Genomic DNA, 15,014 nt, shown 5'->3' with positions numbered 1-15,014 from the left:
CAGAAAAGAGAGTCGGCCCGAGAATTTAACCCTGTGGCACACCCATAGAGAATGTCAGAGGTCCAGACAACAGGCCCTCCGTTTAGACACACTGAACTCTATCAGAGAAGTAGTTGGTAAACCAGACGAGGCAATCATTTGAGAAACCAAGGCTGTCGAGTCTGCCAATAAGAATGTTGTGATTGACAGAGTCGAAAGCCTTGGCCAGGTCGATGAATACGGCTGTACAGTAATGTCTCTTATCGATGGCGGTTATGATGTCGTTTAGAACCTTGAGCGTGGCTGAGGTGCACCCATGACCAGCTCTGAAACCTTCAGGAGGGAGCAGAGATTATTGGGACGCAGCCATTGTTTGACCTTCAAATCATGTTTCAAAGGTGATCTTTATCGGTAGAGGCACAAGACAAGGCTGTCACCTTTCACCCTTTGGATTTGCGTCGGTTGAAGGTTCTCTGCATCCTTTTTTTTTTATCTCAATATCAAATCGTTTCTTGGAAGCAATTAATTGTTTTCAATTAAAATGGTAAAGAATAAACAAAAATAGCAATAATTTTACTAGGGCTGTCTCAGAGTGGTCTGTGTGGGGAGGGGAAAACAGAAAATTTGCTGTCATTGACATAGAGGTGTGGAACTTTCTTTCTTATTGGTCTATTAACTAATTTAGCGCATGGTGATGTCACCATGGAAGGCCAAAACTCCAACCCACCAAGGCTCTTATACTAAAAGGGCATTTTTGCAATATTATTCCAACCTCATAGTGTGGAAATATGTATAAAACACAGGAAAATCACATTTTTCACTGCACTGGGCCTTTAAGGAACCTTTGTTGATCTTTCTTCCAGCACAAAGTGTACCTGGTTCCTCAGGAGAAGTTCACTATGGAATACCTGGCGCCTAAGGTCCATTGTATCTCACCTGACAGGTAACCAGACCATGTACCTTTACTATCACCTAGACTTACTGTAGGTCCACTGTATCTCACCTAGACTTACTGTAGGTACACTGCATCCCACCTGACAGGTAAACAGACCATGTACCTTTACTATCACCTAGACTTACTGTAGGTCCACTGTATCTCACCTGACAGGTAAACAGACCAGGTACCTTTACTATCACCTAGACTTACTGTAGGTCCACTGTATCCCACCTAGACTTACTGTAGGTCCACTGTATCTCACCTAGACTTACTGTAGGTACACTGTATCTCACCTGACAGGTAAACAGACCATGTACCTTTACTATCACCTAGACTTACTGTAGGTCCACTGTATCTCACCTGACAGGTAAACAGACCATGTACCTTTACTATCACCTAGACTTACTGTAGGTCCACTGTATCTCACCTGACAGGTAAACAGACCATGTACCTTTACTATCACCTAGACTTACTGTAGGTCCACTGTATATCACCTAGACTTACTGTAGGTCCACTGTATCTCACCTAGACTTACTGTAGGTCCACTGTATCTCACCTAGACTTACTGTAGGTACACTGTATCTCACCTAGACTTACTGTAGGTACACTGTATCTCACCTGACAGGTAAACAGACCATGTACCTTTACGATCACCTAGACTTACTGTAGGTCCACTGTATCTCACCTGACAGGTAAACAGACCATGTACCTTTACTATCACCTAGACTTACTGTAGGTCCACTGTATATCACCTAGACTTACTGTAGGTCCACTATATATCACCTAGACTTACTGTAGGTACACTGTATCTCACCTGACAGGTAAACAGACCATGTACCTTTACTATCACCTAGACTTACTGTAGGTCCACTGTATCTCACCTGACAGGTAAACAGACCATGTACCTTTACTATCACCTAGACTTACTGTAGGTCCACTGTATCTCACCTAGACTTACTGTAGGTCCACTGTATCTCACCTAGACTTACTGTAGGTCCACTGTATATCACCTAGACTTACTGTAGGTCCACTGTATATCACCTAGACTTACTGTAGGTCCACTGTATATCACCTAGACTTACTGTAGGTCCACTGTATATCAACTAGACTTACTGTAGGTCCACTGTATATCACCTAGACTTACTGTAGGTCCACTGTATATCAACTAGACTTACTGTAGGTTCATTCTCTTTTCTCCCTCCCCCTCTGTTCCTCCCTCCATTCTCCTCTCTTCTCTTCCACTTTCCCCTTTACTCTCCTCTCACCTCTTCCCCTTTCCTCTTCCCCTTCTCTTCTCCTCTCCTCTCACCTCTTCCCCTTTCCTCTTTCCCTTCTCTTCTTCTCTCCTCTCTTCTCTTCCCCTTTCCTCTTTCCCTTCTTCTCTTCTCTCCTCTCTTCTCTTCCCCTTTCCTCTTCCCCTTCTCTTCTCCTCTCCTCTCTTCTCTTCCCTTCCTCTTTCCTTCTTCTCTTCCTTTCCTTTCCTTTCCCCTTCTCTTCTTCTCTCCTCTCTTCTCTTCCCTTTCTCTTCCCTCTTCCTTCTTTCCCCTTTCCTCTTTCCCTTCTTCTTCTCTCTCTCTTCTCTTCTTTCTCTTTCCCTTCTTTCCTCTTCTTCCCCTTTCTCTTCCCCTTCTCTCTTCTCTCCTCTCTTCTCTCTTCTCTCTCTCTTCTCTTCCTTTCTCTTCTCTTCTCTTCCTTTCCTTCTTTCCCCTTTCCTTCTCTTCTCCTCTCCTCTCTTCTCTTCCCCTTTCCTCTTCCCCTTCTCTTCTTCTCTCCTCTCTTCTCTTCCCCCTTTCCTCTTCCCCTTCTCTTCTCTCTTCTCTTCTCTTCCTTTCCTCTTCTCTCTTCTTCTCTCTTCTTCTTTCCCCTTCCTCTTTCCCTTCTTCTCTTCTCTCCTCTCTTCTCTTCCCCCTCTTCCTTCTCTCTTCTCTCCTCTCCTCTTCTTTTCCCCCTTCTCTTCTCTCTCCTCCTTCTCTTCCTTTCTTTTCCCTTCTCTTCTTCTCTCCTCTCTTCTCTTCCCCTTTCTCTTCCCCTTCTCCTTCTCTCCTCTCTTATCTTCCCCTTTCCCTTCTCTTCTCCTCTCCTCTCTTCTCTTCCCCTTTCCTCTTCCCTTCTCTTCTTCTCTCCTCTCTTCTCTTCCCCTTTCCTCTTTCCCTTCTTCTCTTCTCTCCCTCTTCTCTTCCCTTTCCTCTTCCCCTTCTCTTCTCCTCTCCTCTCTTCTCTTCCCCTTTCCTCTTTCCTTCTTCTCTTCTCCCTCTCTTCTCTTCCCTTTCCTCTTCCCCTTCTCTTCTCCTCTCCTCTCTTCTCTTCCCCTTTCCTCTTTCCTTCTTCTCTTCTCTCCTCTCTTCTCTTCCCCTTTCCCTCCCCCTTCTCTTCTCCTCCCTCTCTTCTTCCCCTCCTCTTTCCCTTCTCTTCCTCTCCTCTCCTCTCTCCCTCTTCCCCTTTCCTCTTCTCCTCTCTTCTCGTCCCCTCCTACCCTACCCTCTTCCTTCCCTCTACCCCTCCCTCCTCTCCCTCTACCCTCTCTTCTTCCTCTACCTTTCCCTCCCTCCCACCCTCTACCCTCTCTCTTCCTCTACACTCTTCCCTCCCTCTACCCTCTCTCTTCCTCTACCCTCTCCTTTCCCTTCTTCTTCCACTCCCTCCTCTATTTCTCCCTCCCCAGTTCGTCCTGTATCGCGTCGAGGTTCCAGACCCCGTCTGATTCGCTGGTGTTGAAGGAAGGTCAAGGGTTATCGGTCCAGGAGCTTGTCGTGGCCTCCCCTGATGACCCCCCCCTAGAGCCGGCAGGAGCCCATCCTCCCACCGTTGCGGATAACGTGGACCACTTCCGCCTTGATAACAGCCAGGTGCCTCTTCAAATATATTTTATTTTGTCGTCGTTTTACTCTGCTACCTGGTCTAGGACATTTTATTTGGGAACGTCTTTCTCAAGAGAGAGCTGACTTTAGGTGTTCGTTTATTATCAAAAAGCAACAACTCATTTCTTATATCTCCAAGCTTTCTAGATCTCCCCTCATTGTCAGTCCCCACAGATTGATAACGTATTCTGAAATTCACATACTTCTCGTTTTCTGCCAAATAATGACTTCAGGGATCCATGTAAATATCTTCTGTCTCTTCTTGTACTCCAGAATGCAGCAGTGTACTCTGGCCGTGTCCATACTCTGGGTCGCTATGTGTTCATCCTCCACTACCACCAGCCCCTCCACCCCACTTACCCTGTCCAGGTCTTCATCAACGGGGGACGCATTTGGCAGGGTGAGCCCCCTAACCCACACCAATCTGTCGATCGTGATCTACTGGTCAATCTTCAAGGCATTCCTAGTCAAGCATTTATGTATAAAAGCCAACGATGAAGCCATGCCTCATTTTAGGTCCTACAAATGCTCAATAGCAGAATACTTTTAGGACTTTCATGAATGAGTCGAATGAGCAAAACACAGGAACCAAGTACGGAGACTGAAAAATCAGTTGAATCTTTTGACAGTTGAAACTTTTGGCATTTGAATCTTTTGGCATTTGAATCTTTTGACAGTTGAATCTTTTGACAGTTGAATCTTTTGACAGTTGAATCTTTTGACAGTTGAATCTTTTGACAGTTGAATCTTTTGACAGTTGAATCTTTTGACAGTTGAATCTTTTGACAGTTGAATCTTTTGGCATTTGAATCTTTTGACAGTTGTATTCTCTTTGTGATTGTGAATGATCATCATTCCTCTTCCAGGCCATGCCAACGCCTCCTTCTGTCCCCATGGTTATGGTTGCCGTAGCGTTCTGATCTCCGAGAACCAGATCATTCTGGACGTGACGGACAACGAGATCTTCCTGACTGTCCAGGTCCCCGATGGCAAAACACTCTGGCTGGTGAGTCCATCCAGGAAGACTGGCCAATGTCTACACTGTACTGAAAGATACTCCCGAGTGGCGCAGTGGTCTAAGACACTGCATCTCAGTGCAAGAGGCGTCACTGCAGTCCCTGGTTCGAATTCAGGCTGTATCACATCCGGCCGTGGTTGGGATCCCGTAGGGCAGCGCACAATTGGCCCAGGTTTGGCCGTGGTAGCCTGTCATTGTAAATAAGAATTTGTTCTTAACTGACTTGCCTAGTTATATAAAGGTTAAATAAATACACAGATCCTGTGATTCTAGCTCAGCTCTCACACCAAACCTCACCTTGTCTCTCACACCACACCTCACCTTGTCTCTCACACCAAACCTCACATTGTCTCTCACACCAAACCTCACATTGTCTCTCACACCAAACCTCACCTTGTCTCTCACACCAAACCTCACCTTGTCTCTCACACCAAACCTCACCTTGTCTCTCACACCAAACCTCACCTTGTCTCTCACACCAAACCTCACATTGTCTCTCACACCAAACCTCACATTGTCTCTCACACCAAACCTCACATTGTCTCTCACACCAAACCTCACATTGTCTCTCACACAAACCTCACATTGTCTCTCACACCAAACCTCACCTTGTCTCTCACACCAAACCTCACCTTGTCTCTCACACCAAACCTCACCTTGTCTCTCACACCAAACCTCACCTTGTCTCTCACACCAAACCTCACCTTGTCTCTCACACCAAACCTCACATTGTCTCTCACACCAAACCTCACATTGTCTCTCACACCAAACCTCACATTGTCTCTCACACCAAACCTCACATTGTCTCTCACCAAACCTCAAAAACCTCACATTGTCTCTCACACCAAACCTCACATTGTCTCTCACACCAAACCTCACATTGTCTCTCACACCAAACCTCACCTTGTCTCTCACACCAAACCTCACCTTGTCTCTCACACCAAACCTCACATTGTCTCTCACACCAAACCTCACATTGTCTCTCACACCAAACCTCACATTGTCTCTCACACCAAACCTCACATTGTCTCTCACACCAAACCTCACCTTGTCTCTCACAAACCTCACATTGTCTCTCACACCAAACCTCACATTGTCTCTCACACTAAACCTCACCTTGTCTCTCACACCAAACCTCACCTTGTCTCTCACACAAACCTCACATTGTCTCTCACACCAAACCTCACATTGTCTCTCACACCAAACCTCTCACATTGTCTCTCACACATGTTAAACCTCACCTTGTCTCTCACACAAACCTCACCTTGTCTCTACACCAAACCTCACATTGTCTCTCATACCAAACCTCACCTTGTCTCTCACACAAACCTCACCTTGTCTCTAGACCAAACCTCACCTTGTCTCTCATACCAAACCTCACATTGTCTCTCATACCAAACCTCACCTTGTCTCTCACACCAAACCTCAAATTGTCTCTCAACCAAACCTCACATTGTCTCTCACAACACTCACATTGTCTCTCACACCACACCTCACATTGTCTCTCACACCAAACCTCACATTGTCTCTCACAAAACCTCACATTGTCTCTCAACCAAACCTCACATTGTCTCTCACACCAAACCTCACCTTGTCTCTCACACCTCACATTGTCTCTCACACCTCACATTGTCTCTCACACCAAACCTACATTGTCTCTACACCTCACATTGTCTCTCACACCAAACCTCACATTGTCTCTCACACCTCACATTGTCTATACACCAAACCTCATTGTCTCTCACACCAAACCTCACCTTGTCTCTCACACCAAACCTCACATTGTCTCTCACACCAAACCTCACCTTGTCTCTATAAACCTCACCTTGTCTCTCACACCAAACCTCACCTTGTCTCTCACACCAAACCTCATTGTCTCTCATTACCTCATTTGTCTCTATACCAAACCTCACATTGTCTCTATAAACCTACATTGTCTCTCACACACACCTCACATTGTCTCTCACACCACCTACATTGTCTCTCACAAAACCTCACATTGTCTCTATAAACCTCACATTGTCTCTCACACCAAACTCACATTGTCTCTCATACCACACCTCACATTGTCTCTCACACCAAACCACCTTGTCTCTCACACCAAACCTCACCTTGTCTCTCACACCAAACCTCACCTTGTCTCTCACACCAAACCTCACATTGTCTCTCACACCAAACCTCACCTTGTCTCTCACACCAAACCTCACATTGACTCTCACATAAACCTCACATTGTCTCTACACTAACCTCATTGTCTCTCAAAAACCTCACATTGTCTTATACACACCTCACCTGTCTCTCACACCAAACCTCACATTGTCTCTAAACAATGTCTACACACCAAACCTCACATTGTCTATATGAATGACCTTGATCTACAGACCTTGTCTCTCACACCAAACCTCACATTGTCTCTATACCAAACCTCACATTGTCTCTCACACCAAACCTCACATTGTCTAAACACCAAAACCTCATATTGTCTTAAAGTGGCCTCACCTTGTCTCTACACCAAACCTCACATTGTCTCTGCACACCAAACCTCACATTGTCTCTCACACCAAACCTACCTTGTCTCTCACACCAAACCTCACCTTGTCTCTGAACAAACCTCACATTGTCTCTCACACCAAACCTCACCTTGTCTCTCACAGGTAGCCTCATTGTTTAAACCAAACTCACCTTGTCTCTCACACCAAACCTCACATTGTCTCTCACACCAAACCTCACCTTGTCTTAAAACCTCACATTGTCTGGACACCAAACCTCACATTGTCTCTTGACACATTGTCTCTCACACCACACCTCACATTGTCTCTCACACCACACCTCACATTGTCACAGTAAGAAAGAAACTACACTACTACTTGTAACGGCTGTCTACTACTGCAGAACTCTGGATTTAAAAAAATAAATTATACATTTCTAATTTATACCTGTTACTTATGTTGCTATTAGGACTAAGTTCTGGTGGTGAACAACCTATGGAATCTATATAACCTATAAAATCTATAGAACCAATAGAATCTATACAGTCTATAGAACCTATAGAATCTATATAACCTATGGAATCTATATAACCTATGGAATATATATGACCAATAAAATCTATATAACCTATCAAATCTATAGAACCTATAGAATCTATACAGTCTATAGAATCTATATAACCTAGAAAATCTATAGAACCAATATAATCTATACAGTCTATAGAATCTATAGACCCTATAGAATCTATATAACCTATGGAAACTATATAACCTATAAAATCTATAGAATCTATAGAACCTAGAGAATCTATACAGTCTATAGAACCTACATAATCTATATAACCTATGGAATCTATATTACGCCTTCCTCTATAGAACTGTCTATAGAACCTAGGAATATATATGACCAATTCTATAGAATCTATATCTGTGATCTATATAGCCTATAGAATCTATAGAACCTATATAAGCTATACAGTCTATAGAATCTATATAACCTATGGAATCTACAGAACCAGTTTAATCTATATAACCTATAGAATCTATGCAACCTATTGAATATATATGACCTATAGAATCTATACATCCTATAGAATCTATACATCTTATAGAATCTATACAACCTATGGACTATATAGAACCTATAGAATATATACAACCTATGGAGTCTATATAACCTATAGAATATATATAACCTAGAAAATCTATAGAACCAATAGAATCTATACAGTCTATAGAATCTATAGACCCTATAGAATCTATATAACCTATGGAAACGATATAACCTATAAAATCTATAGAACCTATAGAATCTATACAGTCTATAGAACCTATAGAATCTATATAACCTATAGAATCTACAGAACCAATTTAATCTATAGAACCTATAGAATCTATAGAACCTATGGAATATATATGACCAATAAAATCTATAGAATCTATATAACCTATAGAATCTATATAACCTATAGAATCTATAGAACCTATATAAGCTATACAGTCTATATAATCTATATAACCTATGGAATCTACAGAACCAGTTTAATCTATAGAACCTATAGAACCTATAGAATATATACAACCTATGGAGTCTATATAACCAATGAAATCTATACAACCTATATAATCTATACAACCTATGGAATATATACAACCTATGGAATCTATATAACCTATAACCTATGGAATATATACAAGCTATGGAATCTATATAACATATAACCTATGGAATCTATACAAGCTATGGAATCTATGCAACCTATATAATCCCCACAACCTATATAATCTATATAACCTATGGAATCTATACAAGCTATGGAATCTATACAACCTATATAATCTATACAACCTATAGAATCTATATAACCTATAGAATCTATAGAACCTAGAAAATCTATAGAACCAATAGAATCTATACAGTCTATAGAATCTATAGACCCTATAGAATCTATATAACCTATGGAATCTATATAACCTATCAAATCTATAGAACCTATAGAATCTATACAGTCTATAGAACCTATAGAATCTATATAACCTATGGAATCTATATGACCAATACAATCTATAGAACCTATAGAATCTATATAACCTATGGAATCTACAGAACCAATTGAATCTATATAACCTATAGAATCTATAGAACCTATAGAATCTATAGAACCTATGGAATATATATGACCAATAAAATCTATAGAATCTTTACAACCTATAGAATCTATATAACCTATAGAATCTATAGAACCTATATAAGCTATACAGTCTATAGAATCTATATAACCTATGGAATCTACAGAACCAGTTTAATCTATATAACCTATAGAATCTATGCAACCTATTGAATATATATGACCTATAGAATCTATACATCCTATAGAATCTATACAACCTATGGACTATATAGAACCTATGGAGTCTATATAACCTATGTAATCTGTACAACCTATGGAATCTATACAACCTATGGCATCTATATAACCTATGGAGTATATTCAAGCTATGGAATCTATATAACATATAACCTATGGAATCTATACAAGCTATGGAATCTATACAAACTATATAATCCCCACAACCTATAGAATCTATATAACCTATGGAATCTATACACGCTATGGAATCTATACAACCTACAGAATCTATACAACCTATATAATCTATATAACCTATGGAATCTATACAACCGACAATCTATTTAACCTATGGAATCTATACAAGCTATGGAATCTATACAACCTATATAATCTATACAACCTATAGAATCTATACAACCTATAGAATCTATATAACCTATGGAATCTATACAAGCTATGGAATCTATACAACCTATATAATCTATATATAACCTTTAGAATCTACACAACCTATAGAATCTACACAACCTATAGAATCTATATAACCTATAGAATCTACACAACCTATAGAATCTATATAACCTATAGAATTTACACAACCTATAGAATCTATATAACCTATAGTATCTACACAACCTATAGAATCTACACACCCTATAGAATCTATATAGCCTATGGAATCTACATAACCTATAGAATCTATATAACCTATAGAATCTACACAACCTATATAATCTATACAATTTATAGAATCTATATAACCTATGGAATCTATACAAGCTATGGAATCTATACAACCTATATAATCTATACAACCTATATAATCTATATAAGCTATGGAATCTATATAACCTATGGAATCTATACAAGCTATGGAGTCTATACAACCTATATAATCTATACAACCCATAGAATCTATATAACCTATAGAATCTATATAACCTATAGAATCTATATAACCTATATAATCTATATAACCTACCATCATTGTGTGTGTCAGGACTATGTTCTGGTGGTGCCAGAGAGCAGCTACAGCTACAGTTATCTGTCTGAAGAACCTCTGGACAAATCATATGACTTCATCAGCAACTGTGGACAGAACAGCTTCTACATCAAGTGAGTTTACTGTACAACATTTCTGTGTCTATATTGATGTTGTTAAAAGCTAATACAAGTGACAGTAGTTGTTGCTAAACAGCTGAACAGATATACTTGCTCAAATTGAATTTCAGTACCCAGAACCTAATCTCACCCGGTCAGTAGCTGGACAGCTAATCGTCTGTCGCTAGAGACTCACTAGAGACTCACTAGAGACGCACTAGAGACTCACCCGAGACTCACTAGAACCTCACTAGAGACTCACTAGAGACTCACTAGAGACTCACTAGAACCTCACTAGAGACTCACTAGAACCTCACTAGAGACTCACTAGAGACTCACTAGAGACTCACCAGAGACTCACCAGAGACTCGCCAGAGACTCACCAGAACCTCACTAGAGACTCACTAGAACCTCACTAGAACCTCACTAGAGACTCACTATAGACTCACCAGAGACTCACTAGAGACTCACTAGAACCTCACCAGAGACTCACTAGAGACTCACTAGAGACTCACCAGAGACTCACCAGAGACTCACCAAAGACTCACTAGAACCTCACCAGAACCTCACTAGAATCTCACTAGAGACTCACCAGAGACTCACCAGAGACTCACCAGAGACTCACTAGAGACTTACTAGAACCTCACTAGAACCTCACCAGAGACTCACCAGAGACTCACCAGAGACTCACCAGAGACTCACTAGAACATCACCGGAGACTCACTAGAGACTCACTAGAACCTCACCAGAGACTCACCAGAGACTCACCAAAGACTCACTTGAACCTCACCAGAACCTCACTAGAACCTCACTAGAGACTCACTACTCACTAGAACCTCACCAGAGACTCACTAGAGACTCACTAGAGACTCACTAGAGACTCAACAGAGACTCACTAGAGACTCACTAGAGACCCACTAGAACCTCACTAGAGACTCACAAGAGACTCACCAGAGACTCACCAGAGACTCACTAGAACCTCACCAGAGACTCACTAGAACCTCACCAGAGACTCACCAGAGACTCACCAGAGACTCACTAGAACCTCACTAGAGACTCACTAGAGACTCGCTAGAACCTCACTAGAGACTCACTAGAACCTCACTAGAGACTCACCAGAGACTCACTAGAACCTCACCAGAGACTCAACTGGAGACTCACTAGAGATTCACTTAAGTGTGAATAACCTCTCCTCCCATGTTCCTTTGTCCCCACTCTCTCTCTTCCCCCTCCCCCATCTCCTCCCCTCTCTCGCCCTCTCTCCACCCCCTGCCTCTCTCCACCCCCACCCTCTCCAGTCCTGCCCCAGCCTCTCCATTCTGTCGTAGTTCAGCCATATCTCTCTCTGCGTTCTTCAACAACGGTGCCTTGCCCTGCGGGTGCCATGAGGTGGGCGCGGACAGCGATACCTGCCAACCCTTCGGCGGGCAGTGCCAGTGCAGACCGAACGTCATCGGCAGGGACTGCTCACAGTGTGCCACGGGCTACTGGGGGTTCCCCAACTGTAGACGTGAGTCACTACACAGGGCCTGGCTGAATGTCGTTTAGTTTAATGTCTAGGAGGAGGGATGTGGGATGGAGGAGGGAGGGATGGAGGAGGAGGGAGGGAGGAGGGATGGGGGGGGGAGGAGGAGGGATGGAGGAGGAGGGATGGAGGAGGGAGGAGGAGGGGGAGGAGGGAGGAGGAGGGATGGAGGGAGGAGGAGGGGGAGGGGGAGGGGGGGATGGGGGAGGAGGAGGAGAGAGGAGTAGTGAGGATGGAGGTGAAGGGAGGATAGATGGAGGAGAAGGGAGGAGGAGAGAGGAGAAGGGAGGAAGGATGGGGGAGAAGTGAGGAGGGATGGATGGAGGAGTGAGGAGTGTTGAGGGATGGAGGGAGGAGAGATGGAGGGAGGAGTGTTGTGGGAGGAGGGATGGAGGGAGGAGAGATGGAGGGAGGAGTGTTGTGGGAGGAGGGATGGAGGGAGGAGGAGAGGGATGGAGGGAGGATGGATGGAGGAGTGTGGGGAGGAGGGATGGAGGGAGGAGGGATGGAGGGAGGAGTGTTGTGGGAGGAGGGATGGAGGGAGGAGGGATGAGATGGAGGAGGGGGATGGAGGGAGTGTTGAGGGAGGAGGGATGGAGGGAGGAGGGATGGAGGGAGAAGTGTTGAGGGAGGAGGTATGGAGGGAGGAGTGGTTGTGGGAGGGGGGGATGGAGGGAGGAGGGAGGGAGGGAGTGATGGAGTGATGAGGGAGGAGTGTTGAGTGGAGGAGTGTTGAGGGTGGAGGGAGGAGGGAAGGGAGGAGGGATGGAGGGAGGACTGTTGAGGGAGGAGGGATGGAGGGAGGAGTGTTGAGGGAGGAGGGATGGAGGGAGGGGAGGATGGATGAAGAGAGGAGTGTTGAGGGAGGAGGGATGGAGGGAGGGGGATGGAGGGAGGAGGGATGGAGGGAGGAGTGTTGAGGGAGGAGGGATGGAGGGAGAAGTGTTGAGGGAGGAGGGATGGAGGGAGGAGTGTTGAGGGAGGAGGGATGAGGGAGGAGTGTTGGGGGAGGAGGGATGGAGGGAGGAGGGAGGAGGGAGGGGGATGGAGGGAGGAGTGGAGGGAGGAGGGATGGAGGATGGGGAGGAGGGATGGAGGGAGGAGGGATGGAGGGAGGAGTGTTGGAGGGAGGAGGGATGGAGGGAGGAGTGTTGAGGGAGGAGGGATGGAGGGAGGAGTGTTGAGGGAGGTGGGAGGAGTGTTGAGGGATGGGGAGAAGTGAGGAAGGATGGAGGGAGGAGTGATGGAGGGAGGAGGGATGGGATGGGAGGTGGGATGGAGTGTTGAGGGAGGAGGGATGGAGGGAGGAGTGATGGGGGATTGGGGAGGAGAGATGGGGGATGGGAGGAGGGAGAAAACTGAATGTGTTTATTGTACTGTTTGTCCTTGTATTCATTCACTTCTACACCATACTAACTCTCCTCTCCCCTGCAGTGTGTCAGTGTGGTACACGGCTGTGTGAGCCGGTGACTGGAGACTGTATCTGCCCACCGAGGACCCTGCTCCCAGAGTGTATCCAGTGTGAGCCCCAGACGTTCGGCTGTCATCCTCTGGTCGGCTGTGAGGTCTGCAACTGTTCCCATCCTGGGGTCACCACCCCCAACGTCAGCTGTGACACCGACAGTGGACAGTGCAGGTAAAACCAACTAAAGTACCTGTGTTCTAGAGGCGGGGTTCTAGAGGCGGGGTTCTAGCGGCGGGGTTCTAGAGGCGGGGTTCTAGGGGCGGGGTTCTAGAGGCGGGATACATCTGGCCTGCTCAACTCTTAAACGGAGACATGTGGCCTGCTCAACTCTTAAACAGAGACATGTGGCCTGCTCAACTCTTAAACGGAGACATCTGGCCTGCTCAACTCTTTAAACAGAGACATCTGGCCTGCTCAACTCTTAAACAGAGACATGTGGCCTGCTCAACTCTTAAACAGAGACATCTGGCCTGCTCAACTCTTAAACTGAGACATCTGGCCTGCTCAACTCTTAAACAGAGACATCTGGCCTGCTCAACTCTTAAACGGAGACATCTGGCCTGCTCAACTCTTAAACGGAGACATGTGGCCTGCTCAACTCTTAAACGGAGACATCTGGCCTGCTCAACTCTTAAACGGAGACATCTGGCCTGCTCAACTCTTAAACAGAGACATGTGGCCTGCTCAACTCTTAAACAGAGACATCTGGCCTGCTCAACTCTTAAACGGAGACATCTGGCCTGCTCAACTCTTAAACGGAGACATCTGGCCTGCTCAACTCTTAAACGGAGACATGTGGCCTGCTCAACTCTTAAACGGAGACATCTGGCCTGCTCAACTCTTAAACGGAGACATCTGGCCTGCTCAACTCTTAAACGGAGACATGTGGCCTGCTCAACTCTTAAACAGAGACATCTGGCCTGCTCAACTCTTAAATAAGACATCTGGCCTGCTCAACTCTTAAACGGAGACATGTGGCTGGCCTGCTCAACTCTTAAACAGAGACATCTGGCCTGCTCAACTCTTAAACGGAGACATCTGGCCTGCTCAACTCTTAAACGGAGACATCTGGCCAGCTCAAGTCTTAAACCATCTGGCCTGCTCAACTCTTAAACAGAGACATCTGGCCTGCTCAACTCTTAAACGGAGACATCTGGCCTGCTCAACTCCGGAGACATCTGGCCTGCTCCTCTTAAACGGAGACATGTGGCCTGCTCCTCTTAAACAGAGACATCTGGCCTGCTCAACTCTTAAACTGAGACATCTGGCCTGCTCAACTCTTAAACAG

The sequence above is a fragment of the Oncorhynchus tshawytscha genome, linkage group LG16, assembly GCF_018296145.1.
Source record: "Oncorhynchus tshawytscha isolate Ot180627B linkage group LG16, Otsh_v2.0, whole genome shotgun sequence".
NCBI classification, from domain to species: Eukaryota; Metazoa; Chordata; class Actinopteri; order Salmoniformes; family Salmonidae; genus Oncorhynchus; species Oncorhynchus tshawytscha.
The sequence above is the reverse complement of the archived record's forward strand: the minus strand, read 5'-3'. Positions refer to the sequence as shown.